General features: G+C 42.6%; 1 protein-coding gene across 1 annotated transcript in view; it reads right to left on the bottom strand.

The window, feature by feature from the left end:
* The window catches only part of dlgap1b (discs, large (Drosophila) homolog-associated protein 1b), a 107,417-nt gene that overhangs the window by 66,380 nt on the left and 22,288 nt on the right, over nt 1-18,749 (bottom strand). The window contains 1 exon segment of the mRNA XM_034150269.1: nt 5,690-5,775. The gene's annotated coding sequence lies outside the window, so the exon portion shown is untranslated.

Raw genomic sequence — 18,749 nt, 5'->3', positions numbered from 1 at the left:
GGGGTGGAGCTGGGGGTGGAAGCTGGGGTGGAAGCTGGGGTGGAAGCTGGGGTGGAAGCTGGGGTGGAAGCTGGGGTGGAAGCTGGGGTGGAAGCTGGGGTGGAAGCTGGGGTGGAGCTGGGGTGGAAGCTGGGGTGGAGCTGGGGTGGAGCTGGGGTGGAAGCTGGGGTGGAGCTGGGGGTGGAGCTGGGGTGGAAGCTGGGGTGGAGCTGGGGTGGAAGCTGGGGTGGAAGCTGGGGTGGAAGCTGGGGTGGAAGCTGGGGTGGAAGCTGGGGTGGAAGCTGGGGTGGTGGTGGGGTGGAAGCTGAGGTGGAAGCTGGGGTGGAAGCTGGGGTGGAAGCTGGGGTGGAAGCTGGGGTGGAAGCTGGGGTGGAAGCTGGGGTGGAGCTGGGGTGGGAGCTGGGGTGGAAGCTGGGGTGGGAGCTGGGGTGGGAGCTGGGGTGGAAGCTGGGGTGGAAGCTGGGGTGGGAGCTGGGGTGGAAGCTGGGGTGGAAGCTGGGGTGGAAGCTGGGGTGGGAGCTGGGGTGGAAGCTGGGGTGGAGCTGGGGTGGTAGCTGGGGTGGTAGCTGGGGTGGAAGCTGGGGTGGAAGCTGGGGTGGAAGCTGGGGTGGAAGCTGGGGTGGAAGCTGGGGTGGTAGGGGGGCAGGTGAGCAGCAGCAACATGAAACACAGCAGCAGGAACATGAACGTAGCAATAGCAAGTGAACACAGCAGCAGCAGCATAGCGAGGCAGAGGCAAGAAGACCTGGCAGCTTCAATAGAGCGGCATGTTTAGGAGAATGTGTTTGGTTGGTTGTAAGAGGGACGAGGTGCGCCACGTGTTAATGTATCATTGGTGCTCGAGTTGACTGCCTGAACTAGCTCGCAGGCTTCGCCCCATTCGTCGATAATACCCTGTTAAGTGTTGCTTTATGATATTACAGTAAAAACACTTTCAACCTTTTTCCGCTCAGGTTTACTTGCATCTGAAGGCAGATACTCTTTAACTGTATATGACTATTAGTGCTGGGAAAGGCTACGATAAATGCATGCATCTTACCTTACTTAAACATGTACAAATATCAGCATTGTAATACTATTTACCATGCAGCACACAGACGCATTTCACCTTTCAGCGTCTGTTTTGAGGTATATTTTTGACTTATTTTGCCAGGTTTAGTGACCATAACGGAGCGTCTACACAGCAGCATTAAAAAATCTTGGAACGCTTCTGCCCATTCACTTTGAATGGGGTGACGTCACTTTGCCTCACTTTTCGCTGAACTGCATTGTGGGAAGCAGAGCGGAGATTTTCAGGATTTTCAGGATTCAAAGTTGAGCAATGTTCAACTTTTGAAGCTGAGGTGGAAGCGTCAGCCAATCAAATCCCATGTATGCAAATCTGACAGTTCAAGCGCTAGCCAATCAAACCGCGTGTAAGCTGGGAGAGACATACCGCAGGTCATTTCCTCATATTCCAAAAACATGGAGGAGAAATTAGCGGTAGGGAATCACCCGGTGCTTTATGACCAGTCCCTATTTACCTACCGGGATACAAACCGGAGGAGCCAGGCATGGAGGGAGGTGGCAGAGACAGTGGTAGGTTTTCGCCTGTTTGGGGAGTTTATATCCAGTTTACTTCGGGCTTTTTTGCTTCGTATGTCGGGGGCGGGAGATTCATGTTGTTGGTCGCGTTGCTCGCAAAAAATCCCCAAGCTTCAGATCCGCCCACCTCCAAGATTTTTTTAACGCTGCTGTGTGGACGCTCCGTAAGAGCACAATTGTTGCTTCCTATGAGTGTTTGACCTTGAGAGGAAGAAACACTCTGTAAATACTTAAATTAATAGTGAAATTGAGGACATTTCGTACAAAAACATTGGTTTAATGGACATCAGATGAACAAACAAAATGTGGGATCTTAAATTGAGTTATTTTGCTTTGAGGATATTGTCTCGCAAGACTGTGGCTAATATTAAAGGGTTATTCAAGTATGCATGCATATAAAAACAACTCTCTGCTGCAGTAACTTTACGGTGCATTACTCATGTCTTTTATCTCTTCAGCACCAAGATATCCTGCAACAAGTTACAAGCTCTAGCAACAGGAGACATGCTGAGTATCGAGTCTTTGACAGACGTTGGCTGACAGGAGACATAATCGAGTCCTTTTAGACGTCATTAGCCTGCCAGAGAGTGATAGATTTATGACTCCTGACTATTTTATGAACATTGAACTCCATTTATCGTACCGTGATTATGTAATCCCGTTATGTGTAATCCATTACTCCCCAACCCTGTGAGTGTTTGATATAAGAAGACGCTCGCACACATCTGTCAGTATGTCCTCTCTTAAATCCTTCTCCATTCTTCTATCAATCCTCTTCACAACCCCCGGGTGTCCGTTCTGTTCGGCTGTGATTGCCAGTATTAGCTTCATGGATTTCTTCCCACTGGCCGAGATTTACCTCATCCGATCGTCCCTAATTACACATTACTCATTCGCCTAATCTCCATAAACACACTCCACAGAATACAAGAAATATGCTAGTTGCTGGAAACCCCAAAATGTTGTTTTTGCCCAGGATAACATCAAGATTTTGCTGTCAAATAACTTGAGTTGCAGAGTGTTGTTGCACAGCGGGGAATCAGTGTTGTTCTGAATCCTCTCCCTCCCTGGGAACACACTGGCTTTGAGCTCAGTTTGTAAAACACATCTCCTCTCTTGGAATAGCCTTCGAACGCTGACCCGAGTCGCTGCAAATGATAAGATGCTAAGCTCGCTGTAAATCCAGATTTCTGGCATGCCTCAGGGTTCAGTTCTGGATCCCAGGCGTTATTACAAATGAACCACTCAAGTGTTCTGTTCTAATTGAGCTGCAGCTGCTGTTATCATTATGAACACACCATTTTATTCGGACAAAAAAGGTGGATTGTAAAGAAAATAGCTGTAAAACAACCCGAAACATTGCATTATAGCTCGTTATTACATGGCTTAGTTGAATACTCGATTCTGATTGGTCAATTCAGAACACGTGACACGTTGTTAATCCAGAACAGACAGACCGCTGTCAAGGACTTATTGACCGTTGTTAAGGACGCTCACATCTGCACAAAGAAGTCCGTTCGATTTAACTGTGTATACAGTTTTGGCCGAAAAGCAAACTGCATGCAGTTTGCTTTTCTAACTGACAAGACAAGAGCGACAAGGAAACAGCGGAGAAGTAACGGGCAGAAACCCTCCTTTTTACGCAGCGGTCCAGACATAGACATCAAACGGCGACACATATTCAGTTGCCAGTTACTTTGGCATTAGGGCAGGGATATCTAGATACTTTCCAAGGTTTGACATCATGAATTGTGCTACTTTTAAAGCAAGCAACGATGTTTTCAAATCTGTAATCAAAAAGCTCCGCCTTCCTGCCGTTGCTACGTTTTTCAAGCGGTAACAACGGACACTTTTCCTTAGCGGATGCATGTCAATTTAAATCAATACATACAACTATTTTTTAAATCAATAAAATCATTTTCTAAATCCATAAAAGCATTTCAATTAATAGTGGGAGTCATATCATTACTTTGTTGAGAATGTGGCCGTGTAATAAGCGGGATAATGTAATGTACTTATTGCACGGCTTCGTTGAATACTTGATTCTGATTCGTCAGTTTCTACGTGTTATTTTTCGCTAACAGACCACTGCTAGGGAAGAGCAGATTTACACTAGATAAGATCATTTGAAATGGGGAAATGAGCTTATCATATGTACCACAAAGCAACACAGACATCATCATATCCCCTACGTTGACTTTGCGTCACAGAAAGCATGTTTTTCAAATTGAAATACATCAAAAACTTGTTGTTGAGGATATTTCCAGAATCATAAAGGATGCTTTTTTTTCACCCCTATCTTCACTAACGCCTTTATTTCCAGAAATGATGTGTCTTTGTAGGAAACAAAAAAAAAAGGATATATCAGGATAGATGTATTATTCAGCCTCCATTAGCCAGCAGTGACACGCTGACTCTAATGCCGGTAATAATGATTTTATTTGTGACAAAAATAACCCCCCTGTTTACTGAGTGCTTTGACATATGCTTGGCACAGTCAACATGTTCAGCACTTTTACTCGCTGTTAAGCACTTTTGCACACTTTTTAAACTGTGTATCACACCAGCGCCATCTGCTCCGTCACCAGTTATTATCAGACAAGAACATTTAGTCCAAACAGCCTGTGTGAGAAACCCCCCCTTCATCATTTCTCTTCTTTCCCATCTCCACATCTTTCTGTCATTCCTCTCTTTTTTTATTTGTATGCATTTCGCCACTCGGCTGCTTTTTGCTCAGCGTTCTGTCTCTTTTGTGCTGCATCGATAGCAGCCTGTCGACCCTGACGGATGCTTCTCCTCTAATGGGGGGTAAAGCCGGGACATTGCAGCGCTGAATTCAAAGGGGTCAAAGGTGAATTGTGCAAGTGTAAATGTGAAAATTGACAGTGTGTAGAGTCAGCCTAAACAGAGGTGATGTATAGTCCAGCGACTCCAGTAAGTTCTCAATTTACAAGACAGACTAGAAATGATTCTGTCTTTATTATTGAGCTTGGAAACAATTGATAAAATGGGCTTTGTAATGTATGACATCATCAAGGTGTGTACATTTATATTATAGTGAAATGATTATTGAGGAATTGAAGCCTGGATAACCGTGAAGCGCAGGCAGGGATGCAGTGCGGTTTCTCCCATCAAATTCAGATTTTCTTTTTTTCTAATATCTTTGTCATATTTTTAGGGATTTCTACCGATATTTTTCACATATGTATTTGACATTATTTGCCCAATTCTCTACCGTCTTCTGGAGCTGCAAAATGTAATGGATGCTGTAATATCCTTAAAGGTCCCATGTCATGCTTTTCTGGTTATTACCCGTCCCCTTGTGTTATGAAGGTTTGTCTGCATGTAAACGGTCTGCAGAGTCACAAACCCTCAAAGTACACCCTGTAGCGAGTAAAACTCTAACACAGAAAAGACCTGTCTATGCTGCCCCAGAACGCCTCGTTGGACATTTCTCTTTTTCCATTTGTTTTCTTCCTGGGTATCGTGACGTGTGAACACCCAAATCAACAACAAATGACCGGATTGGCTCAAATGGACCAATCCACGGAGCACCTCACACACCAGGATCCCTTGGCTAACTACCAGGGAGTCCCCATTGACTTGCATAGAGCTCCCTGGTTGGTAATAGACGAGTTGGGATGGTGGAGAAATGCTCTCCGCAGACCCATTCTCACAGCGTTATAAACCTTTTTCTTACTCAATATCAAGCCACACTTATTGTTTTTACTTCAGCTGTGAGTGTTTGTGTGTGCTCAGGATGAGTTTCGCGCTGGAGGGGGGGTGCAGGAGCTCCAACAAGCCGTTTAGGACAGAGAGTGAATACACATGCTATACAGAGATGCTGTATGAGAAACCAATGTGAGTTTGGAACATTGCACAATTTAAATCTATTCTAGTAGACCTCAACAATGGAAATATGATCAGTAGAAATGGCCATGACATGGGACCTTTAACACAATGTCTATCAAACCTTGGGACTGGATTTAAATTAGGAGCTGTTAGAAAAGAGTCCAATGACTTGATATAGAATACAATGTAACAAAGCTGCATCCAATGCTAGTTATAGTACAGCAGTATATTAACAAACATGTGTGGAACTCACCTTCTTTATCGTTTCATCTTCGGCATGTTTTCTCTCCCATGCTTAATTCCCAACTCCTCGTCCTCCGTGCATGCACATCTCTGCACCTTGAATACAAAACAGAGTGCACAACATATGAAAACACTCCTGGTGGCTAATGCTCCGCTCCATGTGTTCACGCTGAGCTTTCTTTACACATTTCAGAGTTGCAATTACTGGAGAAATGCTGCAGGGTGGGGGGGGAACACAACAGCTCCACCGCCACATGCATGCTCTCTGCTTTAAAGTCGATGAAAGTGGGGAAACTTTGATCTGCATTGGCGAGAAGGTGGATTAAAGAGACATTAAAAGTGACTGTGTGCATAATCAGCTTAGTTTTAAAAATCAGAGAGGAAACATGTTGGGTTTGGTCGTAAACCCTGTCTTTTGGGGACAAAACGGCATGAGAAGGAGGGAGGGGAAAGGGGCTTTTTTCTTTCCTGTAGTGTGTTATACAGGTTTGTGTGCATGTCAATGGTCTGCAAAGGCTAACATCCCTGTGTTACCTCTTGAGTTTCTCGCTTGCTTTTACTTAAAGTGGACCTATCATGCTATATTTGAATAATATAGTGTAGGACCATACCTATATAAGGCATATTTATACGTTTTTTTTTCAAAATACCAAACAGATCATGCATTTTAGCCATGCCTCATTTTGCTCAATTTGACCATTTCTAGCTCTGTTTTAGCAAGGGCTGATTCAGTGAGAACAGCACCATCTACTGGCCTGGCATATGTACTACAGCGTCTCCAGCGCTTTCGAACGGCAATGGCCGTGGCTGTCTCCTCCTGATTGGTGGAGTTGGCCCAATAGCCGTAGCGCCACCGTCCTGACGTCAGGACAGTGTTCAAATCTGGATCAGTTTTTATCAGATCCGTTGCAGCCCCTTTTTTAGAGATGTGGGTATGGAGGAAAATAGAGAGGGTTGTGTTTTCTGACACTTGGTGAGTTCCCTGGAACACCGGGGACACATATTCATGTATAAAAGACGTACACAAGTGCATTTTGCATGATAGGTCCCCTTTAAGTAAACAATTTGGGTAGTTCTTATATCACAGCATGAAGGTGAAGAGGAGGAAGCAGGTAGTTCAATGTGGGGGCACGGAGCAGATGGTGGTCTGTCCAACACTCCCCAGGTGGGACTTGGTTTGGACAGGTCACACACACACACACACACACACACACACACACACACACACACACACACACACACACACACACACACACACACGAATGAGGAAAATAAATGAATACGTGACGTTGGTATGCTAATGCTAATTCATATAGGCAGACCCAATGGCTTTATCCGAGCTGTCTCCTTTCAAACATCAACATCATGAACAAAGAAACCAACACTGAGCTTCCTCTGAGTCAACTGCAACTCTGAAAACCTGCAAGATAATTCAAGAGTGAACAATAAATACCAAGAAAAGGAAAAAACAAGGTGTTTGGAAATGGCTGTGACCTTCAATACAGAATGAGTGGAAGTAGTTGAGTAGAGACAGGGATGAAAAATGACAGGAAGTGGTGTAAAAATGAGCAAAAATATTTCCTCTGTCGTGTTGAGAACCTCCATGCTGGAGTGTGATACAGAAATATGTATTCATGAATCCACAATCAATGGGGGGAGCGATACATAAAAGATGAGGCAGAGTTTGACCTGTGGAGGTTTAGACTTTGAGGTTGTTGGCAGATGAGGACATGTCGCATTAACCCCCAAAACCCCAGCCATGCTTTCACTGAGTCAGCAGCATGAAGCATAATCTGTGCACGGTGTAGCACGGATCCATTTTACAAAGCCATTATTCAAACGTAAGCAGCGATTATCTCTGTGCTTTATTACATTTTCACAGCAGCAGGACTTCACAGCAGTCAGGCTGCGGACCTGATGCTAGTGTCGGACAAACCTGCCCTTTAAAAAAGCATATCAGGCAGTACAAACACATGAGCACATACTACAGTTTAAAAAAGCAGAAATACAAATCTGAGCTGACAGAAAATGCTCCGTTTTAGTTTAATACACACAGTTAAGCTCACACACACTATTGTATGAACATATAGGTTCACCTGCTGAGTTAAAAACAGAACAATGTGTTTAAAAAGAAGACACTTTCTTGAATATTTACTGGGAAATAACTGAGAGAAAGGTGCAGTTACATTTCCTTGCAGTGACTCTGAGCCTCACTGCTGTCCACCTGCTTGTTATTAGACGACTACCTGTCATCAGTATTGAATTACCGCACAGTGAACTCATTAAGCGTGCCCTTTGGAGGTCTAAGCAGCCAGGTGGGGCGCCTGCATTACAATTGCAAATACTCTCTCAGTGCCCTTGTAAGAAAGAAACATAAACAACACTAAACAGATACAGGTCATGTCCTTCCTCCAACAAATGCAACCTCTTTGTCCGTGAAGTGTCACAACATATTTTTCTGTCCAATCCTTTATACACTCTCTGTACTTCTTGATATTCTCCCTGTGTTTCCACTCTCATCCTCTTTCGTGCAGCTAAAAACAAACCAAAAACAGAGATTGTATCCTAGTTTTTTACACGGCTTGAATACTGAATTCTGATTTGGACATTTCGGAGGTTGTTAACACTCGATAACACACCGCTGATAGGCAAAATAATGACAGTTGATAAGGAGGATCAAGAGGGAAGGAAAGACATGATGGACATCAGAGAAATCTCCAGAAGAATAAGAAATTTCTTTAACTTAAAGTGGACCTATCATGCTATATTTGAATAATATAGTGTAGGACCATACCTATATAAGGCATATTTATACTTTTTTTTTTCAAAATACCAAACAGATCATGCATTTTAGCCATGCCTCATTTTGCTCAATTTGAAAAATGTTAGCTCTGTTTTTGCAAGGGCTGATTCTGTGAGAACAGCACCACCTACAGGCCTGGCATATGTACTACAGCGTCTCCAGGGCTTTCGAACGGCAATGGCCGTGGCTGTCTCCTCCTGATTGGTGGAGTTGGCCCAATAGCCGTAGCGCCACCGTCCTGACGTCAGGACAGTGTTCAAATCTGGATCAGTTTTTATCAGATCCGTTGCAGCCCCTTTTTTAGAGATTTGGGTATGGAGGAAAATAGAGAGGGTTGTGTTTTCTGACACTTGGTGAGTTCCCTGGAACACCGGGGACACGTATTCATGTAGAAAAGACGTACAAAAGTGCATTTTGCATGATAGGTCCCCTTTAAGCATCCACGGTTTATTCTGAATCTGCAATGATGTGACTTACAAACGTTTGGATGTATTTTAGGATGCATAAGTGTGTGTTCTTCTGTGTCTGACTGTGTGTGTCCCCGTGCATTCCCTCATAAATAATTCACAACACTCGTCTGGCCCTCAGGATTTGGAGCACTGTTGTTATCTGCCTGCAGTTATGGGATGAGGGTCATGTGAGGCCACAGCTTGGATTTATGGCTGCCTGAGCAATGTCAGTCTAAAGTGACCCGAGACACTCATCACTAGTTCATGTGTAAGTGTGTGTGTGTGTGTGTGTGTGTGTGTGTGTGTGTGTGTGTGTGTGTGTGTAGAGGCTGTTGCAGGCTGCAGAGCTAAATCCTCCTGTTTTCCGTCAATAATTCTCTGCTTTTTCACAGCCGCTCTAATCCTCTCTCTGACAGGACTCACCTCTATCCATCACCAGCAGGCCGCAAACAATCAGTGTGTGTGTGTGTGTGTGTGTGTGTGTGTGTGTGTGTGTGTGTGTGTGTGTGTGTGTGTGTGTGTGTGTGTGTGTGTGTGTGTGTGACTTCCAATCTGCACTGATCTTGATTTTCCAGATAAAAAGGTCCTTGTGTCTTTCTTTGAGCGTTCTGCTGTCAGATAACACATCACATGACATTATTAAAATCACACTGGTTAGGTCAACTGCACGTCATAGCTGGTTAACAGTGAAAATGGCAGCAGATACCCCGGGGTGAAAGGAGGCTTATCCAATCTGTGTACATCTATAGAGTATAGTGTCTACAGAGATAAGAAAGTGTATAGAGAGACACTCCTGATTCCTAATATGATTCTGAAGATATCATATTGGTATTCATCTCCCTCTCAGAGCAGCACTCACACAGTCAGACATAATGCACCATATGTCTCCGACACTGCACTCTCACCACAGGACTTCACGTCCGTGCCAGATCTGCTGCTCATATCTGATTGTTTTGGCTCAAAAGGGAGGCTATTCTCGGATATATCCCCCATCCTTTTCTAATGTAACCTGGCAGCGATGTCACAAAGACCAGTGTGTGTAGAAAGACAACGACAGACGGCATCACATCTCTTTTTCAAAAGGTTAGCCGACATGCTAACACTGAGGTTAGCGTCGGCAGAAACCTGTTTTCTATTTTGATTCGACTGTTGCAGAGATTAAGAGCAAGGTGTGGAGCAAACAACCACCATTGAAATGCTCCGTTTTAGTTTAAATTGAAACATAATAATGTTACAGATATCTGATTACTTCGTAAGGGAATACAGTAACTTTTTGTATCCTCATCACATGTCATCCATCACTCCTCAAGCTGGTCTCTAACGATAACGCTGACGTAAGCAAAGACTCCCATTAGACGTTATTTTTTGTTCCAGTCTCTTGTACATTCAGGGCCTAAATCACGAAGAATATATTGCAATTTAACCTTTTTTGCAGCGGGAGAGAGAAGAAACAATGTGATTTCTTAATAATATAATACCCTTTTTCCCCATTTGAATGCAATGTTTACACACAGTGCTATTGCATTAGAAATTAATGAGTTTTTAACAAGGCAATTAGGCTCATCTGCATAGTAAAGGGCCAATTTTGCGTATAAATATGTGAAAATAGCACAGGAGACTATTTCATATTGACCAAATATGTATTTATATTTTAATTTCTTAGGGATAAGATGCCTTTAGTTTTTGCAATATCTCCCTGAATGCTATCGGAGCTCCTGTCAGCTTTGTGCTCTTTCAGCCTCCTGATTGGATTAAGTAAAATGTAACCGGGACAGATTGTTTTCTTTATCTGAAATGACAGTGTGTTCTCCTCCACTCCTCTGGTCTGCAGTGTGAGATTACCCAGCTGTCAGAGAAACTCTAATCAAATCCAATCATCTCTAAACGACAGACGCATGTACTTTCAAAACACACATCGTATCAACACTTCCCGACATGTTCTGGGACGGATTTAATAACATCAAGTGAACATTTCCACATGTGACTTCTGCAGAGAACACCAACACAGAGCAGAGGAATACATTGAATTCTGCGGGGACAAGTGGCTTCAAGGTCTGCAGAAAGCTGTTCATAGACAGTCCATCTCCCCCTTAAAATGTTCGGTTCGTTTAGCATGAAACACTTGAAAGAACTAAAGGATAAGTTAAACAAGAAAGTAGAGAGAAAGTGAGGTCATAGAAAACTATTTCTGCTAAAAAGTGAGCAATGATTGAGTCAGAGCTCAACATTTCAGATGTGTGTATCTCACGCCTTGTGTTGAAATATGCCATATAAATAAACTTGCCTTGGCTTGTCTCCCTTTTCTCTAAGCATGTCTCTTATCTTTCTTTCCACTCCTTCATGCATAATGTTCCCTGTCCTCACCTCCCTTCCCCCTGGAGACAATCTCTCCCTCCATCTTGCTCCTTCTCCACCGCTCACTCAGAATAACAGCGGCGATCTATCAGAACATTTGCTGTAACCAGAGGGCAATTTTCTCGACCTGGCCTTTTGCTATACTGTACCGAGTGTGTAATAATAACACCGAGAAATCAGATGAACACAGCAGAAGATGTGAGTGCTGCAGCAGAAGAAGAAGAAGGAACTGGGATTGCATGCACGTTCACAGTTTGATATGTGAACAGGCGTGGGGATTACATGTATTTCCTTACAGTTACATAGACAAAATGAGATGACTAGCATGATTACAGTGTTAGTAAAAACCTAAAAAGAACATATCGTTTTTGTTGTAAAAGGATCAGATGTTATCTTTTCTCTGTAAACTGTACTGTTCTGTAGGATAATACTTTAAAGGTCACCTATCATGCTATTTTTAGGCAATAGCATAGGTCTCAGATATATAAAAAAATATAAAAAACATGTGTTTTGCTCAAAATACCAAACAGATCACCCATTCTAGCCACGCCTCATGTCCCTCTATTTCACTTCCTGTTTCAAAAGTGCTGATTTTGGGTATAAATCAAAAAGGAGGGGGCTGAGCTCATGCGGGACCCGGCAGCTACTGTCTAAACTAAATACTGCCGTGATGAAACGCCATATCATGGATTATCAAGGATTCTTTCTGAAACAGTATGGAGCTCAAAGGCTTTCTCTCTTGCCGGTTATACCACAAGGTGAGTTCCTTTTTATTTCCTGCTTCTTCACACACATGCTCTCCAGTACAGGTTAGCTCTGAGTGTTAGCGATGCTAATGTAAACACCGACCATATTACGTCCAAAACAGTCGGGCATTGTTTCTGATAGCAAAGTTTCTGATAGGGCCGTGGGTCCACATTTCAGATATTACGTCATATCGGACGCTAATCTGGATCAGCTCCGTTTTTAGAGATTTGGGTACGGAGGAAAAGAGAGAGGGTTTTATTTTCTGACGCTGCGTTATTATCGGAGATGCACGATTGAATGGACGCTGTAATAACATAAACACATTCTCCATCAGACCTTGAGAGTTCACTAAGGAGCTTGTTTGTTAAGACCGCGTCACACTGTCCCGACATCGACACCAGACGGACACACGAATATGGAATTGTGAATTTTGCACGAAGATAGCCCCGACCTTGGTCAACAGCCAAGCAACAGCCGAAGCAAGTACGATGCCTACAGAAGGCCACACGATGGCACCCGAACCACACACTCCGTCGTGTTGTTTCCATGGCAACAACAACTTCCTGTCAACAGCGTAAACTTGCCTTCAAAATAAAAGCATCTAAATAAAACAGGAAGTTAACCTAAATTACATTTAAGACATACAACTGCAACGAAAGTAACAAAAACAACGTAATATCCTTTTCAGTTTCACAGAACACAAATTGTACTATAATACGATGGCTACACGACGGCATTGCGAGGGCTTCACGTAGTGCTAAGACAATCGGGCAGCTTCTTGTTTCCTTCGTATTGTCTTCGTGAGGCGAAAAATGCCCGATGGCACCGATGATCACACGAAGTAAAGATGAAAATGACACGATTTGACAAGATACCCTCACGATGGCCTTACGAAGGGCAAAATGGACACACGAATTCAACACGAAAATGAACCTTCGCAAGGTCTTTCTGCAATTTGTTGGCCGCTCACGAAGTTGCTGCCGGAGCCTGAGAAACTCCACCGGCGGTCATACGATGGCTTAAGATGCCCTCACGAATGGCCCGATGTTGTTACGTGTACTAACTCCTGAGTGTTGCCAAAATGGACCTAGAGTCTCTTCAATAAAGCTGATGATGTGTGTGTTAAATTAAAACGGAGCATTTCCTGTCAGCTCAGATTGTATTCCTGCTTTTTCAAACCGCAGTATGTGCTCATGTGTTTCATTGTTGGTGTGTCGGCTGAATATGCTTCATGAAAGGCAGGTTTTCAACATTTTTGATCCTTAATATCTTGGTTACAGGGAACTTGTTATAGTATACGATTACATTTCTAAAGAAACCCTGAGCTGAGTGACGGGCTGCATGCAAATATCTCCAGAGAAAAGGTGTGCTCAGTGATTAAAAGCAAACACAAGCCTTGGAGTCCAATCAGGCCGAATCAATGTGAACTAATCCTGCTCCAAATAAGAAACCGTGGTTCGACGCCCAGGACCTAATTCAATCTGCGGCTGTGAAAGGATTGATTGAAAGCTCTGGAAAGCGTCCAGACGAATGAGACGATGCAGTTATGAGAGATCCTTCTTCCTTTTTAACAGACACGGCTCTCAGGACCGCATCGATCGAGGTTCAGACGGCAAGTGCTTCAATGCATCGGACCCATATCTCAACGCTCTGAGGAGATGATGGATGATCTGATGATGAGTGAGGGGAAGATACTGTTTCTGCAGCCTTTTTTAACTCATTCTTTGTTAGTTATTTTCTCACATTCCCCTTTACATCAATTAGTACTTCAATTTAGATTAACAGTTTCTTTGACAAGGGCTCACAACATGTAGAAGGTCTCAAATCCAAGAAATTCAACGTGAGAACATGAAGAAATCAAATCAATAATAAAACTGAGAACGTAAATAACACAGGTATAGTAGGCTGGGAGGCTGTGGCTCAGTGGATAGTGTGCTGGACTTCGAATCAGGGGATAGTAAGTTCGAGTCCCACTGCAGTCAGCATGTCGTTGTGTCCCTGAGACACTTCACCCCAAATTGCTCCTGTGGGGATTGTCCACAGAACTGAATGTATGTAAGTCGCTTTGGATAAAAGCGTCTAACAAATGACATGACATGTAATGTAATGTAATAGTACAGTCACTTAATTAGGTTATCAATTCAATTAATGTACAGGTATCTATTAATTGAAACAGATTACATTTGAATAAGTAACCCTCTCTATAGCTAGCCTAACATGCTCAGACTCAGCTTTGTTGGGATAATGATCAGATAAGGCTTTTTCCCATTTCTTTATTTTTCTTGGAACCACCTCTCTCTGAAAACGAATACCACTGAGCTTTAATATAACACTATTTCACATCTGTATGTCTTTCTGTATCTGTGAGGATGATTCATGTTGCTGTGTAAAGAGGAACACTGTCAATCATTTACTGTGCGGCCTACTTAACATGAAGCATCTCAAGATAATGCATTCGTGGCCCTGCCAGACCACAAAGAGGAAATTGAATTGTGGGAAATCTTCAACACATAATCAAACAAGAACATATCCCTTTATCGCCAGAAGCTGCTTATTGAACTGTGAAGTATTCAGGGCTGTATTGTATTCCCTTTAAAGTTAAATTGAGTGGTTATATGGGAAGTATAAATCCTTTGAATTAATAATACTGCTTGCGTAACAGCAGCGTTCTCCTGGGAAGCTTAATTCACTCATATTTTCTTGACTTAAAACCCTTTTGAGTTTATGTAACTCTAGTTTTCAGTGTTTTTTGAATGACCTGGACTTATTTTTTGAATAGAAAAACACTAAACTCCAACAAAGGAGGACAGAAAATCCACTGAATGAGCATCCAGAGCACGGATTGGATGAGTTTCAGCAGAGACAGATGCATCGGATCAACAGAGGAACGAACAAATTGGGAAAAACAGAATTGGGATTGTGTGAAATCGCACATGAGGGATGCAGTCCAGATTTTCACAGAGCCAGACTGTCAGCTAAACTAGAAGACACATGATGGAGGAAAACAACCTGGAGGAAAAGTGCTTTGTTTCTGAGTGTCAGGAGCCAGAAGGTGGAGAACCATTACAGTACACCTTCAATTTGATTTACTCTGTAGCATGTAATCACGTTTCTCTGCAGCTCTGAATACTGGCTAATACAGCAGACGAAGAGATGCTGCTATCATCTCTCACGGATCCTTTAGTGGTGTCTTTCCCTCATCTCACACAATTAACCTTTTAAACTCAAATATAGTCCGGAGTCCTCCGCTAAAAGAACAAAATAACAGCGCGATAAAACTGACACAAGCAGTCAGTGTTATGACACACAGGCTTTAAGAGAAGACTTCAATCTCATTGTTTGAAGACGCATGACCATTTTGGGAAAGGATTTAAGAACTATTGGTGCTTTTCTTACAGACACTGGTTTCGTTTTCATTTACAACACTGGCTCAAACAAACAACCAAATAAACTAAAATAACCAAATGACAGTTGACATGACATGAGCTGATTACCTAGTTAGCCTTCCAATTTATACAATTCTACTAAAGAAAGGGTATAAAATTGACATAATGACCAAAAATGAACTGAGTTGTATTGTGCCATACGGGTTCAAGCAGTTATGCAAGGTACACCAACATCAGGTATACTTTGCATTCTTAATGTAGGTAGACAGACCCTCCCTACGCAGTCTGCGTGAACTGCGTGGGCCCTCACCTCGCGGAGGGGCCCTCACCAAGTCATCTGAAGCGCGAAATCCAGAGATTTCTTTGTCCTATTGTTAGGAATAGACCAACTCAAAATGAATTGAAATGGTTTTGACCTTCATAAGTAATTGCAATTCAAGCTGAGTTTAATGGTGTCAACCGTACAAAATGCTCGAAGCTCAAATCAACAAGAAATTCGAATAAATAAATCTGATATTATTTAAAAGTGAAAATACATCTCGTCTTCACTGTGATAAACTCAACATTACGCAACGTTGTTTGCATAATTTTGCTGCACACGCTCCCGTACAGTAGCTCCTTCGCCCTGAGGCTCTGTGCTCCTGCTCATGTAATTCACTTCTTGCCTTCTATGCAACTCATTTCAACCTAAATGTTATTCTGCTCCAATGCACCGCTGGACACTCAGTGTGTACTGTACCGTGCCATCAATAATACAGCGTTAATATAAAGGGTTTATGTTCCCTTACAGTAAAGACGCAACGAAATTTAAAATGAATGGCATCACTGATCAAGGTTTTATATAACTGTTCAAGTCTTTTTTTACATTTTCTGTTCCATTTACCAGTCTTTAAACACTGCAGAGCCCATAAAGTGTTCCCTGTAGTGTTTACTTCCCGTCTTCTTCTGTTCCCTATAGTGTTTACTTCCTGTCTTCTGCTGTTCCCTATAGTGTTTACTTCCTGTCTGTCTTCTTCTGTTCCCTTTAGTGTTAACTTCCTGTCTTCTTCTGTTCCCTATAGTGTTTACTTCCCGTCTTCTTCTGTTCCCTATAGTGTTTACTTCCTGTCTTCTTCTGTTCCCTATAGTGTTTACTTCCTGTCTTCTTCTGTTCCCTGTAGTGTTTACTTCCTGTCTTCTTCTGTTCCCTTTAGTGTTTACTTCCTGTCTTCTTCTGTTCCCTATAGTGTTTACTTCCTGTCTTCTTCTGTTCCCTGTAGTGTTTACTTCCTGTCTTCTTCTGTTCCCTGTAGTGTTTACTTCCTGTCTTCTTCTGTTCCCTTTAGTGTTTACTTCCTGTCTTCTTCTGTTCCCTGTAGTGTTTACTTCCTGTCTGTCTTCTTCTGTTCCCTGTAGTGTTTACTTCCTGTCTTCTTCTGTTCCCTATAGTGTTTACTTCCTGTCTGTCTTCTTCTGTTCCCTTTAGTGTTTACTTCCTGTCTTCTTCTGTTCCCTATAGTGTTTACTTCCTGTCTTCTTCTGTTCCCTGTAGTGTTTACTTCCTGTCTGTCTTCTTCTGTTCCCTGTAGTGTTTACTTCCTGTCTTCTTCTGTTCCCTATAGTGTTTACTTCCTGTCTGTCTTCTTCTGTTCCCTTTAGTGTTTACTTCCTGTCTTCTTCTGTTCCCTATAGTGTTTACTTCCTGTCTTCTTCTGTTCCCTGTAGTGTTTACTTCCTGTCTTCTTCTGTTCCCTATAGTGTTTACTTCCTGTCTTCTTCTGTTCCCTTTAGTGTTTACTTCCTGTCTTCTTCTGTTCCCTATAGTGTTTACTTCCCGTCTTCTTCTGTTCCCTGTAGTGTTTACTTCCTGTCTTCTTCTGTTCCCTATAGTGTTTACTTCCTGTCTTCTTCTGTTCCCTGTAGTGTTTACTTCCTGTCTTCTTCTGTTCCCTATAGTGTTTACTTCCTGTCTTCTTCTGTTCCCTATAGTGTTTACTTCCTGTCTTCTTCTGTTCCCTATAGTGTTTACTTCCTGTCTTCTTCTGTTCCCTTTAGTGTTTACTTCCTGTCTTCTTCTGTTCCCTTTAGTGTGTACTTCCTGTCTTCTTCTGTTCCCTGTAGTGTTTACTTCCTGTCTTCTTCTGTTCCCTGTAGTGTTTACTTCCTGTCTGTCTTCTTCTGTTCCCTGTAGTGTTTACTTCCTGTCTTCTTCTGTTCCCTGTAGTGTTTACTTCCTGTCTGTCTTCTTCTGTTCCCTGTAGTGTTTACTTCCTGTCTTCTTCTGTTCCCTTTAGTGTTTACTTCCTGTCTTCTTCTGTTCCCTTTAGTGTTTACTTCCTGTCTGTCTTCTTTTGCTGTTCCCTTTAGTGTTTACTTCACACAGTTCCTTTTATTGCACATCCAGTCCGTCGTCCTTAGCAACGGTCTGTTATCCTTAGCAACGGTCTGTGAGCGGAACTTAACAACCTCTGGAATGTCCAAATTGACCAATCAGAATCAAGCATCCAACTAAGCCTTGTAAATATAATATTTTGAATTGTTTTCAGGTTGGTTTCATTACAGGAATAGCTCCCAAAATGTCAAACTACTCTCTTCATACAGTGTACTTTAGTATATTAGCTTTAGATATTGAATGTAATAAAACACAGCCAGCCTGACACACTCCAGCTGTCTCTTTAGAAACACCTTTGATAAAACAAGCTGTAAACAAATCAAGAAATCCATCTCCTGTAATCGGCTCCTTTTGATCCTGTTTTCCAAATGTTTACCAGTTTTTATTTGCGTCTCTGCACCAAATTCTACATTTCGTTAACCTACTGCAGGGATTGTGTAATTCAAATGTTCCACTCCTGCAGAGTCTCATTAGGTTAACCACCCTCCCCACCGCAAACAGGAAGTAAAGAGACCTAAAACACAGATTGAACACGCACCTCTCCATCTGTCTGACACCAGCTCTCCCATTAGGAACATATAAAGTCATCAGGTCAATGTGTACTATACGCTTCCTCCCATTAACTCGTTACCTAATCGTTCACCAGTGTGACGGTTTAATGTGGCGTGGGATCACACTTACAGGAGAAAAAAAGCATAACTCATTACAAGGAGCTATGCTCAGAGCTCATAAACAGGAATCAATCTCTTTAAGAGGCCCATGACTTTCACAGAATACCATGATATGAAGATTATACCGCTATAAGACGATAAATCAAGTGTGCTATATCGGCTGTTCTCACATGTGCTTGCGAGAATGCAAAACTGAGACCTGTATGACTAGAATCAAAAGCACCGGTATGTATTTTATGTCCTGGTTTTCACACACACTGATGACAGGAACACCTTGATCTCCTCCTC

The sequence above is a fragment of the Trematomus bernacchii genome, unplaced genomic scaffold, assembly GCF_902827165.1.
Source record: "Trematomus bernacchii unplaced genomic scaffold, fTreBer1.1, whole genome shotgun sequence".
Lineage (NCBI taxonomy): Eukaryota > Metazoa > Chordata > Actinopteri > Perciformes > Nototheniidae > Trematomus > Trematomus bernacchii.
The sequence above is the reverse complement of the archived record's forward strand: the minus strand, read 5'-3'. Positions and strand labels throughout refer to the sequence as shown.